At 35.5% G+C, this 19766-nt stretch overlaps 1 non-coding gene across 1 annotated transcript; it reads left to right on the top strand.

Moving 5' to 3' along the window:
• Positions 1 to 863: 863 nt before the first annotated feature.
• LOC128295956 (small nucleolar RNA R71) lies at positions 864 to 970 on the top strand. The gene has a single exon (XR_008286504.1). It is a non-coding gene; the product is annotated as a small nucleolar RNA R71 (small nucleolar RNA).
• Positions 971 to 19766: the final 18796 nt, after the last annotated feature.

The raw sequence follows: 19766 nt of genomic DNA, 5'->3' as shown, positions 1-19766 counted from the left end.
GGTTGAACTTCCACTACATCTTGAACATCAACTAGCTCTTCTTCTACTCCAACAATGTTAGGCTCTATTGTCTTTCCGCTCCTTCGTGTCAATGCTTTATAGTGTTCTCTCCTCGAATTTCTTAGATTTTTCGTATCACTAGGCAGAGCACTTTGTGGTCGATTCCTAAGTTAAGTTCCAAGTCGGGCCATTTGGTTTTCTAGGTTTTTCAAAATGGCTGTTTGACTTTGGATCAATTCATCATTTTTCGCTATGCCTTCAACAGGTTTTCTAAGCCATTAAAAGGTTCTGCTTAAGTTGGTTTTTGAACTTATTGGGTAAATCTAGAGGGCTGGGTTGGTTTGGTTTGGGTTGTGAGCAAGTGTTATTGGGTCCAGCCTTTTGGTTACTCCAAGAGAAATTCAGGTGGTTTCGTTAGGATGGGTTATAAAAATTGGATTGCGGTCATTGCTTACCTTAGTTTTAGTTCTAGTCATCCATATAATACATGGATTCTAGGTTTGATGGGCATTCTTCAAATAAATACCCTTCCCTACAATAAACACAGGTTATATATTCAAACTGATTAAATGGTTGAGCTGCAAAATTATTAAACTCATTAGTAGTAAAATTTTGAAGCATTAAGGATATCGAAGATACCTGAGATACGAGTAAAGTGAGAGCGTCCACTTTATGTATTCCTGTGACTCGTCTTCCTAGCATTGTTCGATTAGTCAGCCATTGGTAATTGAATTCTCTCAATGATTTCATAAGCCTCATTATAATACTTAGAAAGAAGAGCACCATTAGCAGAAGTGTCTACTACCATCCTTGTGTGAGCATTGAGACCGTTATAGAACATCTCTAATTGGATGCAATACGGGATTCCGTGATGAGGGCATCTTTATAATAGTTCTTTAAGTCTTTCCAACGCCTCATACAAGGATTCATCATCCATTTGTTGGAAGGTAGTGATCTCATTCCACAACATAGGATTATTGCTAGGTGGGATGTATTTCATAAGGAAGAGTTCTACTAACTCTTACCATGTGGTGATGGAATCTGGTGGCAATGAGTTCAACTAGGCTCAAGCTCTTTCCCTTAGTGATTATGAGAACAACTTTAATCGTAGTGCATTTTCTAGTACTCCAGTTAACTTGAAGGAATAACTCACCTCCATATACAATTTGAGGTGAAGGTAAGGATCTTATCTTTTTTGCTACTCATCCTTCTTCATTTTTCTTCCCTATTAGTTGTCATTTTTTATCCCTTAAGCACCCTATTGTTGTTATTATTTTTGGCACCATTACTACTCATTTTATTATTTTCTATTGCCTCACATTGAAGCCTCACAATGAAGCCGCACATTGCAAATCCTTTGCTACTAATTTTTCCTCTTGTGTTATCATCCATAAAGCCTTCACTTTGCATCTATTTTCCTCATTTGATTTTCTATAGTTTTCCACCATTTATTCCAACCTCTTTTTTACTATTTCGGTCACCAAAGTTGTTCATTTTGTTGTCAGTTTAACCCATTTATTACCGCTCAAAACAACCCTTTTGCAATTAACATTTGTGGTGTTGTTGTACCTTTTAAGCATCACAAGGGGCTGTTGTTTTTATTTTCATTTGCTGCCCTTAATTGTTGTCTTTTTGTGCACTTTTTCCTTATTAAATAAGCCCCTTTACTTGGCTGAATAGTGTCATTCAATTTTGTTTGAGATCACATCTCAAATCTAGGAAAACGGAAAGCGTAAGTGTGAATTTAGGCAAGATCTAATATTGTTTCTTTCCTAATAATTTTTCTACTTTGGTTGAATGCCTCTAAGGTTATAAGTGATTTTTAATTTCTAATTTATGTATTATTTTGGTCTTAGGAATTGATCTAAACACCTCGGATCAACGGTGACCATGGAATCAATTTGCATATTCGATTAGTGGCAAAACAGTGTAAGTATGCCTTCTGAAAATGGATCTAAATTGTCATTAGTTATTTATTGGTTGGTTGAACCCTTTTGGAGTTGCCTAAGGGTGGTTCTAACTAAGTTTAACGATGTCTAGGTACGAACCCGATCTAGGTTAGTCTAGATCTAAGTTTTGGAGTTGCAAATTTAGTGCTAATCAATGTAAGTATGCTATGGACTAGCGGATTAAGGTGTGAGTTTTAACAAATAAAATCTATTTGATTAATTATTTAATGCTAATCAATTGTGTTTAATATATGAATAACATATGTTTCGAAACATGATCAAGTGATGATTAAGATGTACTAAAATGCTTATTGATTCTGAATCTAAGGTAAGTGTTCTTATTTAAATTATGTGATGTTTGATTGATTGTATGATAATGAAATATGTTTTGTTTTGACACTTATGTTTTATGATATAATGGCATAATTTTGTTTTTTTCTAGTCTGATCTCTTAATACGAGATAAATTTTTAAAATCGCTATATTTGATTGCATGTTAAGCATGCATATTGTTCTGATTTTGTTTTTGTATGTCATAACGCATAACATAGGGTTGGGATGATATTGAAAGGAGAAATATTCTGGCAGCTTAATGATCTACACTTTCTAATGGTATATTCACATATTCTAGTAGTATATCTGCGATTTTGGTGGCTTGTCCACATATTTTTCTGTTCTGGCAGCTTGTTGCACTATCTAGTGGCTTGTTTACAATTTTGATGTGTTATTAGATGGATGAGTTTTGGAAAACTCTTTTATGGTGTGTAGCAGAGTTGGGTAGGAACATTTTTTGAAAATTTTGCAATGGTTTCTGAATAACTTTGCATTAGCATCATCATGCATACTAATATCTATTAAATTAGAATGCTTATATCCTTTATGTTATTTTCTGAAATGTACATTTAAATTACAGTTTGTTATAAGTTAAGACCCACTCTAAGCTCTTTATCTCACCCTCTTAGTTTACTATTTTTATAGATAACCCTCAAGGTTAGGACTTGGGCATAGCTTCCGGAAGATCTTTTCAGATGTTTTCATATTTAAGTATTTTAAATTAAATTTTAATTATTATTTTGGGACTGTAATAAGTTTGTTTATGGATTATGGTATGGAACATTATTTTGGGGATTATTATTCTAATTTGCATAACTTGACCGCATGACACTAGAGTTTTAAAAACTGCTCAAATGGGTATTTTAAATGATTTCGCTTGAAATTCGGTTTTTAAATAAAATTTATCAGCATCACATTTTTTCGTTGCTAATATCCAAAAACGAGTTTTTAATATAATCTAAAATATTTTTGAATAATGATTGAATTTTTTTCAAATGAAATACTAAATATATCTATTTCTAAAATTATCAGATTTTTGCGAAATTAAAATAAAGATTGGATTTTGCTTGTTTTAAATTGATAATTCTATAGTTTTAAAATATGTTCAATAATACGAAATTTTAATTTAAACTATTTTTTATTTCAATATACTTAAACAATTATATAAATAATTTAAAATTACGTTTGAACTTTTCAAAGTTGACTTCCACCATTCTCATGGCAAATATAACTTTTCGAATTCCATCATAACGTTACTCCTCGAAATAGTAGTACTACTTTTCTTTGAATGGACCCAAAAAAATCTCAACAAAATTTCAATAACAATTCCCATTTAAAATCTCAAGGTCGCTAATACGTGTGGCCTTCAAGTAGTATCATTCAATCACCATCCTAGATGATGTGACTCAAATACTTTCAGAGCACTAATCATAAGCTTTATAATAGCAACGTACATCAAATATAGTTTTGGGCTGCAGAAAGGTTTTTTATACATTGAAATGAAACTGTAGATTGGGACGTTTAAAGGGAATTTTGGGATGAGCTTTTGCTTGATGTGGAACTTACGAATGTGTTCAATCCATAGCCAGAAAATATATACTGTGTTTAAACTATTTTTTTAATGCTATATATATAAAAAGCTACGTATTTTTACAAATTTAGAATTTAATTTTTATATTTTATTTTTAGAAATTTAATTTTTATTTTTAAAATTTAAAATTTAGATTTAATTGTAAATATTGTTAAATTTGTTGGTGTAATATTAAAAAAAACTAATTTGATAATATATTACTAAAAATAAAGTTATAATAAATATAAATTTAATAAAATAATTTTAATTGTGCCAAGAATTAAATTTGAATTTTGAAATCTTAAATGGGATAAGATTTTGTTTCTGAAATGTGAGGGGAATGAGTAAGGGGGTTAAAAGAGAGGGCAGTTAGGAAGCTGATTAAGGGGAATGACGTTGATATGTTGCGTCTGGGTTTTGAGGACTAACAGGAGATGAGAAGATGTTATTGTCGAATTGATGGAAATCAAAATAGATAGGAAGAGAGGGAAATAGCGAAGATAAATTGGAGTTTTGAGGGTGTTGAAGTATTTAATTATAGAAATTTGGTGGATATAATCATATATATGATTTATGAGACAATGTTTGAATCCATCTCGATGAAAGGGCCAAGTAAGGTATGTTCTTTTGAGCTGATTGGAGCATTAAGGATCGACTTTATTGGAATATCAGTGTGCAATTTCACACTTACAGTGATATATATTGAGCATAAGACTTATGGAATTGACACACCTGAAGATGTGAAGACTGAATCGATAATTCATGAGTAAAAACTTGTCTTATTTTTGAGCCATGGAAATGAAGTTTTTGAGATATGGTGGAATGGAATCAAAGATATTTCAGAGACAAAGTCGAGGAAGTTTGGTTTCCTTTATGTTTTAAGCGTGGCGGAAGCATAACTTTTTCTACTGCCTTTTGTTGGTTTATATTGGCCTTGTTCTGGTTGGAGTTGGATTTGCTCTTTTGATTGCTTTAATTGGATTTAATTGTGTGTTCCTATTTAGGTGTGTAGTTGCTGGTTGTATGAGGTTCTTTATGCCCGTAGCTTGGTATCTTTATGCCTTGTTGGAATTAATAAAATCATTAGTATTTGTTGAGAAAAAAGAAAACAACTTTTCATATAATTAAATGTGTAACTTATATGTTTGATATGTGACATTGATGTTACAACATGGAGAGTAACGATGGAAGTTGATCATACATCAGTGAATTTGAGAGTGATATGAACTGCTTTAAGAGGGTGATTTGATTGCCACTAAAAATGTTTGTAATTTGCTTTCTTATGATCCGATATGACAATGATCTTACATCACTGACTGCTTTTAGAAATGATGGAATTGCTATTTTAAATTGTTGGAAATTTTTATGGTTTTTTTCCTAACAAGAAATAAAATTATTTTTAGTGAGAACAAAGCTCTCAATTAATCCAAAACCAAAAACAGCAGCCCAATGAAAGCTATATAAACACCTCAATCAATTCAACACCTCATAGAAAAATAATCGAGTACGTATCAATAGATATCAAAACATAATATAAAATACAGTAACAAATGAATAGAATACTTTTTACCACTATACCTCCCCACAATAAAATGTAATTCTAATATGGACAAGGGGAAAGTCGACACCAAAAGTAATAATAACATTATTATCGGAAACGGGAAAATCCACAGTAAGTTAATTTCGTCTGAATTATTTTTATAAATAATAATTTTGTTTAGATCAATTTTGAAAAAAAAAATCCTACAATAACAAATCAACAAAATACTCTCACCGCCCTCAATAAACTGTAACTCTAATCAACACCCAATACCAAATCAAAGAAGAGACAACAAAAATCATATCTTATCAAACAATGTTTCAAGTAAAATAAAATTTATGATAATTATAAATTTAAAAGTAATTATAATTTAATATAAATTGCAGTAATTACATATTTAAAAATAATTATAATTTAATTTACTATTATTATTTAAAATATTTAGTTAAAATAATTATAATTAAAGTAAAAGCTGATGTAATTTTTTTATAATTACAATCATTTTAAAAGTTAAAATAATTTGATTGAATCTTAGCTCAACTGGAATAGGCATTGTTACTAATGTATGAGGACATGGGTTCGATTGGAATGGGCATTGTTTGCTCGGATTTTCTTGTGATGGAACTCACATTGAACTCCATAGTTCACTATCTTTTTATTTTCATCTGTACAGATAACTCACTAGGTTAGGACGCGGACACGACATCCGGAAGGTCTCGAATCGGACCTTTTTTTATAAAGTATTTTAGATTTATTATCTGATATTTCTATTATTCAGAGACTATATTGATTTATTTTTGAACTGTGGCATGAGACTTAGAATTTAGGTTTTTATAGTATGCATGACATTTAATTTGATTTTAGGATATTAAATTATGAATTTTAATTATTTATGCAAAAAACTTGGTTTTCATTAAAGTTATGTTGAGTATCACTATTCCGCTGCATTACTACGTAAATAGGTTTTGAAAAACATTTAAATTGACAACCACTTTTTAGAAATTAATCACCATAAACAACTAGTTTTGAAACTAAATCATAATCATATTGAAACCCGTTAAGTTTTCTTTAAAAAGTAAAATAAATGTTCTAAACAATTGTTTTTAAAACTCCGATAATTTTGCTAGGCTATTTTTGTGGCCAATGTAATCTTTTGAATTCGAATCTAATGTCTAGGCCGGGTTTGGGGGTTACATGTGGTGGTATCAAAACCTAGGTTTTCTAAACTTGGACTGTGGAAATTTGAGTAACTCTGCATGTATGCATTAAAAAGGGGTATTATAGGGAAACACCATACCACAAATTTTTGAAAATTTGATTTTCTACGAAGAAATTGAATCCGAGATTTTTATGTCATTCCTACTTTAGTTCCTGTTACTTTAAGAGAAACTGCAAACATTAGATTGTGAACACTTAGGAGAAATAACTAATGCTTGAACTTTTGTTTGAAAATTATAGAGATATTTTAAATTTTAAGATTTCGAAAGAAACATTATGAACATTTAAGGTAGGTGTGGTAGGGGTAGGCCACGTAGGGCTACACCTATTGAGCTGCCTATTGTTTAGGGAGAAAAACCAATCCCTGATGAGGAATATGTTGAGAACTCTACTGCCAATGGTGGCGGAGGCAATGAGAATGGAGATGATACAGTGTCGCAAGTGATGCCAAGGGTTCTCAAAAGGGTTGTTGTAGCCCAAACTAGATTGAGGAGCCGTGGATATATTACAGAGAGGCTTCGATCGAACAGGGCTGAAATATTTAAAGGTATTACTGGAACTGTTGGGAAATGTGCGAATATTGTAGCAAACATGTGACTATTTTCTATTTATTTGAACGATAAATAAATAAATAAAGTAAATTTCACATTTCACTATTACGTCTTTTGTATTTATGTCTTTTATATTTTGCATACATCGCGAAATTATGACAAACAAATATTAGCTCATTGATTATCTATAGTTCAAATTGATGATAAGTGGCATTGTAAAGAATGTCTACATTGCGAGAAAGACAACTTACTTCAGTATATAATATAAATGAGTCCATAATTCCGTAAAAGAATCAAAGTGAACATTTGATTCAAATACTGAGAAGGATTTTTATGTCGTCTACAATTCCAATTGGAAAGATGGCTAGTCTTGGATATCGGAGCAGTTGATTGCACGAGTAGAGACATAGATGTATTCATTGGTAGAATGATACATTAGTCAGGACCCAAGATGAATTAATTCTGAATCTGTTTGTGAATTAATTCACTTACTGTTGAGGCCCAATTTTGGCCCAACTTAAACAAAAAATTAATACCCAACTCAATGCCCCAAGCCCAAAAGAACCCTAGCCCAATACATTAAAGAAAAATAAAAAAAAGGAAACCTAAAAAACCCTAACCGTTCAGCCACTTGCTCTCTGTCCCATCACCACTTACCCCACCGCCACTGTGCCACCGCCCATTTTAATGCGAAATTAAGTAAAGAAAAGACAGTGTAAAATAAAAAAAAAAGGGATTTGTAAATGGCTATAAAAGCCAAACGAAATTGTAAGGATGGGATTCAGCATTTTGTGATAAATAAAAGCAAACAACATTCGATTTCAAGCAAGAATAGAGACCTTAGCAATATCAAAAAGCAGAAAACAGTCCAAACAGAGAATAAAAAATCTAATAGCCGAAGGTGATTATCATCGTTATTTTCTTTCTTTTTCTCTTTTTTTTGTTAACCTATTTACCCACAAATACATATATATTATAGATACGCTTTAAAATAAAAAAAAATATAAAATTTTTACCATTTTTTCGATTTTCGGCCACCGCACGGCACCTACGGCGGGCGATGATCGGACCTTTGGCCAAAGCCCTCGCCAACATATGGGCCATCTGCAGAGAGGAGAGCTCTCTCCCCTTTTTTTTAAAAAACACCTGATGAAAATGAATTTTTTGGAAGTTTTTAGGCTTTTATAGCCTACCAAAATGGCACTATTTCGTGCCCAGGCCTAGACCCAAAAACGGCACCGTTTAGGCGCCGACCTGAGGACCCGACCCGTCTTACCCTGGGATCCGCGTGTTTTCACTAATTGGCCTATTTACGCCCGTGGTCCTTCTGTATTTTTATTCTTTTAATTTAATCCTTTTGTTATTTTTCTTTTGTTTTTAAATTTCGCCACGTAAATTCGCTTGGAGCTCAATTCGGTCCCTAATGCGTGGATGAGCTAGTGATGGACACGTGTCCAGAAATTGGTTTTATTTCCGTTTGGTCCTCAAAACTCATGCGTGTTTTCGTATTTACCCCCCGTTTTTTATTTAATTATAATTTTTACCTCTGATTCCATTTTTACTCAAATTTAACCCCTAATCAGTTTGATTTTAATCCTTTTATCTTTATTTACTTATTCATTTTATTATTAACTCATTTATTTCATTTAGTCATTTAATTTGCCATTGTTATTTTGTTTATTTTATATTTTATTATCCTTACTTAACACTTACATATATATATGCTATATAATATTATTAATAGTTAATATTATTGTTTTGTTAATGTACTTGTATGTCATATAGGTTCTTCTAATATATATATACATTATACTCCATACTACATATATATATTAGTATTATATTACGTATATTCGTTTTTTTAAACATTATATATATATATATTTTTATGTATATTATGTCTATATTTTAATATATTATGTATTTATATATATATATATATATATATATATATATCATGTACATATTATGTATATACTTTGAATATTATCATATATTTATTTTCAATATATATTTATGTAATGTTTTTAATAATTGTCTTTTATTATTATCATTATCATTGTATTATTACTATTATTATTATAACATTTTCTTCCTTTTGTAATTACTTATACGCTATTACTTTTATACCAACAAATATATATACATATATATATATATATATATATATATATATATATGTTTTAGCTCACTTATTTTGCTTATATATATCTTATTATTATAGTTTCATCACATATTTATTTATATCTTTGTAAATAATTTCAAATCTTAAATCATTCATTATTTGTATTATCATTATTATTATTACTAAGATATATATATACTATGTAATTTTATTGTATTATTATTATTATGTATACATATATTTCTTTTATATATATTTCTTATTACTGTATTATTACGTATGTACCTTAATACATATATGTATGTACTTTTATATCATTATTATCGTTTTCGTTATCATTGTCATTTTATTTTGCCATTTTTATATTTATTTATTTATTTATTTGCTTGCGTATTCGATTATTTCATTTTCCTCACGTATGTGTTTACATTTATATGATACTTAGCCTTGTTATTGTTTCATTTTTTATAATTGCTCATATTATTGTTTTTAGCAATATCACAACTATCATTATGTTATTATTCATATTAATACCCTAATTTGCTTTTATGTTTTACTACAAATCACGTTTTTTACTCAATATATTAAAACAATTCTTTCATAAAAGCAATATCCTGTATTTGGTGACTTGAGATAATCGTGCCCTAACTTACTGGGTTTCGATTTTTTCTCATCTAACCCAAATAACGGAATATTCTTTTAAATCACAATACGAGTTTTGAAATAAATGCTTACTCTTGGAGATACGAGGTGTTGTGCCCTAACTTATCGGGTATGACATTTTGTTACCTCAGGATAAGATTTTTGTTAACAAAGGAAATATTCGTCATTTGGAAATTCGAGATATCGTGCTCTAACTTACTGGGTTTCGACTTTTCTCGTTTACCCTAAATAATCGAACATCATTTTTAAAAAAGTTAAAATACATGAATTTTAAATAAAGGCCAGCTCATTCTCAAAGTTCGAGATGACGTGTCCTAACTTACTGGGCGTGACATTTTATTACTTCGAGATGAGAGAGTCCTAACATCCGTTTTAATTTATTCGATCATTTTTAAATCAACATTAATACAAAGAGGGATCGTATTTTAAATTCTTTCAAGTTTTCAAATCTTCGACACTAAGACACTAATTAATCAACTAGGTACCAATTTTGGGCGTATCGAGGGTGCTAATCCTTCCTCGTGCGTAACTGAATCCCGAACCTATTTTCTTGATTTGCGTAGACCAAAATCGTTGTTTAAATAAATCAAACCATTTATTAAAAACAACCACTTTTATGAGGTGACCCGATCACACCTCATCAAAAAAGATTGGTGGCGACTCCTCTATTCGTTTTCGTTTCCAAAATCAAGTCGACCGCCGTTTTTTAAAAAAATTGTTTCGATAGCTTGGCGACTCCGCTGGGGACCCAAATAAGAGAGTCAAGCCACAAGTTGATTAACTTTTGTCTTTTTGTCGAAAATTGAAATTTTGATTTTGATATACGATCCTTTTATTGCATTTCACCCGTTTTTCTTACGGTTTTCATCATTTTATTCCTATTTTCTTTAATCGCTTCGAGTTTTTATACATATATCCTCGCACATTGCATTGCACGACCGTTGTGGTCACACCCTTTAAGTGGGAGTGAGAAACTACTCCTTCGTGAGGTTTTCACCTCCGTGTAGGATAGTGGATCACTTTCGAGATACATCCGTACCTATGTCTTCGTGAGATTTTCATCTCCGTACAGCCATAGGGAAATGTATTCCCCTGAACTGAACTCGGTCTGTATAAGCCTAAAATGGATAAAGATCGAGGAACCTGTTGGTTCAGGTACCTTTACTCTAGAACCGGACCCCATGTAGCGAGCCTTAAGAGCCCACCCTAGGTAGAGCCACTCCGAAACCCTAGTGCTTACCTAAGCAAGTGGTATATTTATTATTCTTTGTTTGCTTTAAACTGCTTATGAAATACTGACCTTCTTTGTTTTACTTTGATTGTATTTGCATGGCATTTTCATCACAAAATGTGTTGATTCACGTTTGGTTGTTAAGTAGATAGCTTATCATGGAAAAGGGGTTTTTTGATAAAGTAGAGGACAACGCGGCTGTTCGGATATAGGCTGAGACAACACAACAAGAGAAAGGTAATAGTCTAACTGAGGGGTACGTGTCAGAGTTGTGGGATTTTACTCGGATTAGCGTAACTCAGAATAATCTCCAAGAGATGAAAGAAATTTGGGGCCAGTGGGATGACGAGATCAAATAGCTATTCTATTGTCATTATGGCTATTTACCTTATTTGCTCGAAGTCAAGGTAGACGAACACCTATTTCGAGCCCTCGCCCAATATTGGAATTCTGCTCACAGATGCTTCACTTTCGGGAAAGTAGATTTGGTACCTACTATAAAAGAATACACGACCTTGCTCCATTGCCCGAAGATTCAGGTTGACAGAATTTATTCCAAACCTGCCAACGTCCCAGCATTTTTAAAAAAGCTGATAAACATCACAAGGATGAGTGAACAGTGGGTTACAACCCGGATCAAACAAAAAGGAGATTGTAAATGCATTCCTTGGAGGAACCTGAGGGATCTAATCTTAGCGCACCCCGACGTGAAGAAAAGGGTAGATGTCTTCATCCTGAGCATTTATGGACTGGTTATCTTCCCTAAAGCTTTGAGGCATGTAGACGATGCGATTTTTGATCTTTTTGACAAGCTTGGTAAAGGGACCACACCTGTACCCGCAATCTTAGCTGAAACTTTCAGATCATTGAATGCTTGTCGAAGAGTGGGTGAAGGGAGATTTATTGGATGTGCACAGCTCTTGCTATCATGGTTCTACAACCATTTTTAGAAAGTGAAAAAGGTCTCGTATCGTATCTTCTCTGAAAATTACTCTCCACTAAAAGAGTTAGTAGCTACCCCGAGGCGAGATGATATTACAGAAGAAAATTGGATGACGGTTCTCTAAAATTTGCAAGAGGAAGACATTGAATGGAGAGCCCCGTAGATGGTTCCTGATGAAATATTATACCGATGCGGAGATTTCGTTTGGGTTCCCTTGTTAGGAGTATGGGGAGCCGTCAGGTATGCTCCTCTGCTTGCATTAAGACAATACAGATCCAGATAGTTTACACCACCAGCATACAGGTTAGCTCAGTGCGAGTTCGTATTCACGGGGAATAATTACAAAAAGATATTTTGCGAGATATCAAATGCCTGGAACCAGACTCGTAGAATGAAAAAGTTTACTGCCAATCCCATGACTACTCCTGAGTACGACCGATGGTGGAATCAGAGGATTAATGATAACATCCCTACGTCAGATCAAGGGAATCCTCAGTCGATAGAAGAACACTTGAAAGTAATCCCATCTGAGCTAGAAATCATCAGGCAAGATTTCGAGAGAAAGAGTTTGGAACTAGAAAAAAGGATTGAGCAATTAGAGGAAGAAAAAATGCAGCTAGGGTTAGATGTCGATGTCCAGAAACTAGAAGCTGAAAGACTCAGAAAAGGAAAAAACAAGGCTGAAGAGGATTTGGACAGTTTGAAAATGGACTATAAAAAGCTGCGTAGGTCAATGAGAACCGCCGGGTTAGGAAAAACATCTGAACAGTGGCGACAGGAAGTTAAAGAAAAGAAAAGCAAAGCCAACCAATGGGAAGAAAAATTCCACTATGCTCAAGCTCGAGAAGGTTCTTTGAAAAGAAGTTCAGTTGAAAGCCAGAATGAGAAGGAAGGGTTAAAGATTTGGGTATCAGAGTTAGAAAGGTCCTTGTATCAGTATCGTACGTGTAATTCTGTAGTCGAGTTGAAAGCTAGTCAGAGCAGAATCGAAGAATTAAAAGAGAATATAGAAGAACTTAAAACAGCGCTGCAAAATTGTGAACTTCAGATGGAACTCCTTGAGGTAAATAACAAGAGATTTAAGGATCAACTTCATCAATCCCAAGATCAGGTCCGGAACAGGGACTACGTCATGGGCGAAGCTTTGACTCAAGTGCGAGAAATGGCTGATCACTTGCAAACATTAGCAGTACAAGCCGATGTGCTGAGTTTAAAATATGAGTCAGAATCGGACCGAGGCTGAGAGCTAGCTTGGCTTCTTAGACAGGTCAAGGCCTTAAGTATCAGGGCCAAACCTTATATGTAATCTATTTTATGTAAATAAACTTTTTTTCTAGAAAAGTTACTCTAATGAAATCGAATTAGAATCAACATTTTTTTTTACATTCATCACATTCATTACATTCATGCATCAGCATTGCATCACACGCACTAAAACTCACAAAAACCCTAAAAATCATAGCAGTTACCTTGGAACATCGTTACAGTACAAGAGGAAAAACAAGAGCAATGGACCAAAGGTTAGAGAGATTGGAACAAATGCAAAAAGAGATGCAGGATCAACTACAAACACGTATGCAAGAACAGCTTGCCAAAATCCAGCAAGATGTGAGGGACCAGATGCTGGAGTCCCAGAAAAGTATGATGGACCAATTAACGTGTCTACTGGCTGGCGGATTAGAAAAAGGAAAAAGTCCCTTGATTAATGCGGGAGATGATAATGAAGATCCTACCTACCCTCCGGGTTTTGCCCCAGTGGACGTTCAGACACAACCTGATATGTACCCAAGAAGGCCATCGATCACAATTAGGCCCCAACCATTTCAAGCCGGTATTTCGACACTGATAAATTATCAGGCTGGCTCAGGCTCCAATTCGAGGGATAACCCGACTAACCCTGTGGTCCTCAATCTCGATGAAGTAACAGAAACATAAAAGACAAGGGTAAAACTCTCGAAAGAGCTTGAAGAAAGGTGTAGATGGTTAGAAGAAAAATTTAAAGAAATAGAAAGCACTGACTATCGTGGTGGAATCGATGCTAAGGAATTAAGCTTGGTTCTGGACCTGGTACTCCTTCCCAACTTCAAAACTCTGAAATTTGAGAAGTACAATGGGACTAGCTGTCCCGAAGCTCACATCACTATGTTCTGCAGACGAATGGCAGGCCATGTCAATAATGACCAACTATTAATTCACTGCTTCCAAGAAAGTCTGGTTGGGGCCGCTTCTAGATGGTACAACCAACTGAGCTGCGCCCAGATTAGTTCATGGAAAGATCTAGCACAAGCTTTCATGAAGCAGTATGCCCAGCGATGGAGAGAGGTGGCCACACAAGTCCAACCCCCTCTGTTAGAAAAGGAAACCACTATGCTCTTCATCAACACCCTGAAGGCACCTTTTATTAACCACATACTGGGTAGCGCAACCAAGATTTTTTCAGACATAGTAATGTCCGGAGAAATGATAGAAAATGAGATAAGATGTGGGAAAATAGAGGCTGGAGAAAATGCCAAGAGGTCAGCGCCGAGAAAGAAAGAACACGAGGTGAATAATGTGAGCTCATATTCGAAATCGATCACCGTAAGCCAACCAAGGTCGAAAACTACTGGACAGCAGGGCCCACCCAGAAAATATCCCAACACAAAACAAAATAGGGAGAAACTTCAATTTACGCCCATTCCAATGACGTACAATGAGTTATACCAAAGTTTATTTGACGCGTATGTCATGTCTCCCTTCTATCTAAAGCCAATGCAACCTCTATACCCCAAATGGTATGACGCAAATGCCCAATGCGAATATCATGCGAGAGCTACATGACACTTGATAGAAAATTGCACCACTTTCAAGAAATTGGTTGAAAGACTCATCAACATGGGCATCGTGAAATTTGATGATACATTCAGTGCAGAGAATCCATTACTTAACCATGGGGATAAAGGAATAAATGCGATAATCGAGAGTTCGGGGAAAGAAATTAAGATAAATATTGCAGAAGTGAATACCCCGTTGAAAGAAGTATGGAAGAAAATGGTGGAAAGAGGGTTGATAACACAGAATTCAAGGGTCAGACCCTGAGAAGCAAAGAATTATTGCAAGTTCCATGATCAGAAGGATTACGAGATTCAAAAATGCAGCCAATTCAGGGCTTTAGTACAAGGATTGATGGATAATAAGGAGCTGGAATTCTTCGAATATGTCGGGAACCCAGAAGGAACAGATGTGTGTGCCTCCGAAGAGGGGTCGATGAAGGATGTTTACAAAGTCAACCACCCAGTGGTTATCATATCGCGTTCGAGAATGAATGAAGCCAAGGCACAAGTTGCTCCAAAGGTCGTAATCTAGAAGCCCGTAGCTTTCCCTTATAAAGATAGAAAACGGGTACCGTGGAACTATAGCTGCAATGTGACAATCCCAAGAGAGGAGATCCTGATTAATGCATCAGAGGAAGGTCAAGATAAGGGTTTTTATACGCTCAGCGGAAGGCGTTATACCCCAAATACAAAAGTCAAGTAGGTTAAAGGAAAATCATTGGCAATTGAACAAAAGAAAAAGAAGCCGGCAGGACCTGAACCAATTGTTAATGAATTAGTGACGGAAAAAAAAGTAAATAAATTCTTAAAGTTTCTAAAGAACAGCGAATACAGCACCGTGGAACAGTTGTACAAATAGCTAGCTCGTATATCGGTACTGGCCTTGCTCTTAAGCTCCGAAACCCATCACAGCGCATTGATGAAAGTGCTGAATGAAACTTATGTTGCTAACAATATCTCTGTAAACAAACTGGACCGCTTAGTCAACAATATAAGTGCCGACAACTTCATATCCTTCAATGATGATGAAGTACCGCCAGGAGGCCAAGGATCGACTAAAGCTTTGCACATCACGACTCGCTGTAAAGGGTACACATTACCGGGGGTATTGATTGACAATGGGTCTGCACTAAATGCCCTACCCCTATCTACGCTGAATAGGTTGCCAATGGATAGTTCCCATATGAAGACATGCCAAAATATAGTGAGAGCATTTGATGGCACGGAAAGAAAGGTAATGGGGAGAATTGAAATACCCCTCTTAATCGGACTGAGCACGTACGAGGTAGATTTCCTAGTCATGGCATTAAGCCTTCATATAATTGTCTATTGGGGAGGCCATGGATACACTCAGCAGGGGAGTCCCTTCATCGCTGCACCAAAAGTTGAAATTGGTAACCGAAGGTCGGTTAGTAACGATCAATGCTGAAGAGGACACCATCGCAGGAATAACCAGTGACGCTCCATATCTAGAGGCAAATGATGAAGCAATCGAATGCTCTTTCTGGTCTTTAGAGTTTGTGAATACGACATTCATTACCGAAGGAAATAAGATTCCAAGGCCCAAGCTATCTGAGACTACAAGAATGGGACTAAGGCTAACTGTTGGGAAAGGGGCCCTACCCGAAAGAGGACTTAGGAGAACCTCCAGGGAAGGATTAATGTACCAATGATGAAAGACAAATAAGACCGTTTTGGGTTAGGATTTAAGCCGGACACGAAACAAAGAAAGAAGGAACTTGAGAAAAAGCAAGAGAGAAGGAAAGCGCAACTGAGCGGGGGAGAAATCGAATGGGAACCAATGATCTTCCCCCATATTTCAAAGACTTTTGTGTCTGGAGGAGTCATTCACCCTGAACGGAAGACGTCGGGAAAAGAAATCATGGAATGACTGATGAAAGATTTAGACATCAATGCCACATACAAAGAAGGAACTGGAGTAGAGAATTTGTTGGGCATTCACCCTTATGAGCCGGGAAGTGATCTGAATAATTAGACTGCGGAAGAGATTCCTATAGTCTTTAGAACTAACTCAGAGTAATGTCCAAAACACACTTATTGCTCTAGGCCTAGGAGTAATAAGTGTCCTTTTGTGAAATAGGCTTATGTTCAAAATCGTTATTTCAATGAAATGTATCTTTTTATCTTATTCCGTACAAATATTATTTTATTCTTTCATTCATAGTCATACCATACATATCATTGTTCTTAGATTCTTTTGTTCTTTGTATCTTCCTTCGCATCTACAACAGGTCTCCAGATATCAACGATATGAGCGACGTTGCTACTAACTCAGAGTCTCCTTTTGAGCGGGATATGTGTCTAGAGGGATCTCAGGACTTTGAGGATGACAGAGACTGTGGCTTATCCCTTGATTTGTTAAGGATGGTAGAACAAGAGGAGAAACAGATTCTACCCCACAAAGAGACAGTAGAAGTCGTGAACTTGGAAGATGAACTAGAAAAGAAAGAAGTAAATATCATAGCCTGTATTACCACAGAGACAAAGCGAGACCTTATTAAGTTACTCCAAGAGTTCAAGGATGTCTTTGCATGGTCGTATCAAGATATGCCTGGGCTAAGTGCTGACATCGTGGTACACAGGCTCCCCATCAAAGAAGAATGCAGGCCAGTTCAACAAAAGCTTCCAAGGATGCGGCCCGATGTTTTGTTAAAAATAAAAGAGGAGGTCAAGAAGCAATTCGATGTTGGTTTCTTACAAGTAGTTAAGTACTCGGAATGGGTAGCCAATATTGTCCCCGTCCTTAAAAAAGATGGAAAAGTGCGGATATGTGTGACTACAGGGACTTGAACAAAGCCAGCCCAAAGGATAATTTCCCGTTGCCTCATATCGACACTTTAGTGGACAATACGGCAGGTTACTCACTTTTCTCCTTCATGGATGGTTTCTCAGGGTACAATCAGATAAAGATGCATCATGAGGACATGAATAAGACCATATTTGTAACCATGTATGGAACATTTTGCTATAAGGTGATACCGTTCGGACTGAAAAATGCGGGAGCAACGTATCAGAGAGCCATGGTAACCTTGTTCCATGATATGATGCACAAAGAAATTGATGTCTATATTGACGACATGATTGCCAAATCTCGGACAGAAAAAGAGCATGTGCAAGTTTTGAGGAAATTATTTTTGAGATTGAGGAAATTCCAGCTGAAACTCAATCCAGCAAAGTGTACCTTCGGGGCCAGGTCGAGAAAACTGCTAGGATTCGTAGTCAATGAAAAAGGGATTGAGATTGACCCAGATAAAGTCAAAGCCATACAAGAGTTACCTCTACCGCGTACTCAAAAGGAAGTACGGGGATTCCTAGGAAGACTAAATTACATTGCTCGGTTTATTTCACAACTAACCGAGAAATGTGATCCCATATTCCGTCTCCTCAAGAAACACAACCCTGGTGTTTGGGATGAAGAGTGTCAGAAAACTTTCGTCAAGGTTAAGCAATATTTGTCCAATGCCCCAGTGTTGACACCACCTAGTCCAGACAAGCCATTGATACTGTATTTAACGGTATTTGAAAATTCTATGGGATATGTGCTTGGCCAGCACGATGAGTCAGGAAGGAAGGAAAGAGCGATATATTATCTCAGTAAGAAGTTCATTGAGTGTGAAACAAGATACTCGCCAATTGAAAAGTTGTGTTGTGCTTTAATCTGGACAACCTGAAAACTGAGACAATACATGTTGTACCACACAACTTGGCTAATTTCTAAAATGGATCATTTGAAATACTTGATGGAGTCGACTGCTTTGAACGAGAGAATGGCCTGATGGAAAATCCTACTTTCTGAATTCGATATAGTCTATGTAAACCAGAAGGCTGTAAAAGGGAGTATAGCAGATTTTCTAGCCAGTAGAGCCCTAGAGGACTACGAGCCTTTGAACTTTGACTTCCCAAATGAAGATCTAATGTAAATAGCAACCACTGAAGAAGACCCTCAAGAAGGTTATCCTTGGAAGCTAAACTTTGATGGAGCATCAAATGCTGTGGGTAACGGAATTGGGGCAGTCCTGGTATCCCCGAACGGAGATCATTATCCCTTCACTAGTAAATTGGATTTTGACTGCACGAACAATATGGCAGAATACGAAGCATGCATCATGGGAGTACGCGCGGCCATAGAACGTAAAATTAAGGTGTTAGAGGTATATGGAGATTCTGCCCTAGTGATTTATCAACTCAAAGGTGAATGGGAGACGAGAGACCCCAAGTTGATCAATTATTGAAGGCTAATCCTTGAATTAATTAAAGAGTTTGATGATATTGACTTCTGCTACCTCCTTCGAGAAGAAAATCAGATGGCTAATGCCCTAGCAACTTTAGCCTCTATGATCAATGTGAATAAGGAAGAGGATGTAAAACCAATCCAAATGAGCATTTATGAGGTTCCGACTCATTGTTACAACCTTGAAGAAGAAGAAGAAAATGATGATCACCCTTGGTACCACGATATCCTGCGGTATATGAAGAATCGTGAGTACCCTGACCAAGCTACTGAGAATAACAAAAGAACGTTGAGAAGACTGGCCAATGACTATGTCTTAAACGGGGAGATCCTATACAAGAGAAGGAAGGATCAGGTATTGTTAAGATGTGTAGACGCTATTGAGGCTAAGAAAATCTTAGAAGAAGTCCATGAGGGCATCTGTGGGACACACACTAATGGCTTTACAATGGCCAGGCAAATTATGAGGTTTGGTTATTATTGGTCCACCATGGAAGGAGACTGTATTAACTACGCCAAAAGATGTCATAAATGCCAAATCTATGGAGACAAGATTCATGTGCCTCCTTCACCTCTGCA

Source organism: Gossypium arboreum, chromosome 7, assembly GCF_025698485.1.
Source record: "Gossypium arboreum isolate Shixiya-1 chromosome 7, ASM2569848v2, whole genome shotgun sequence".
In the NCBI taxonomy this organism is placed as follows: domain Eukaryota; kingdom Viridiplantae; phylum Streptophyta; class Magnoliopsida; order Malvales; family Malvaceae; genus Gossypium; species Gossypium arboreum.
Note: the sequence above shows the minus strand (reverse complement) of the source record. Positions and strands in the feature narration are given on the sequence as shown.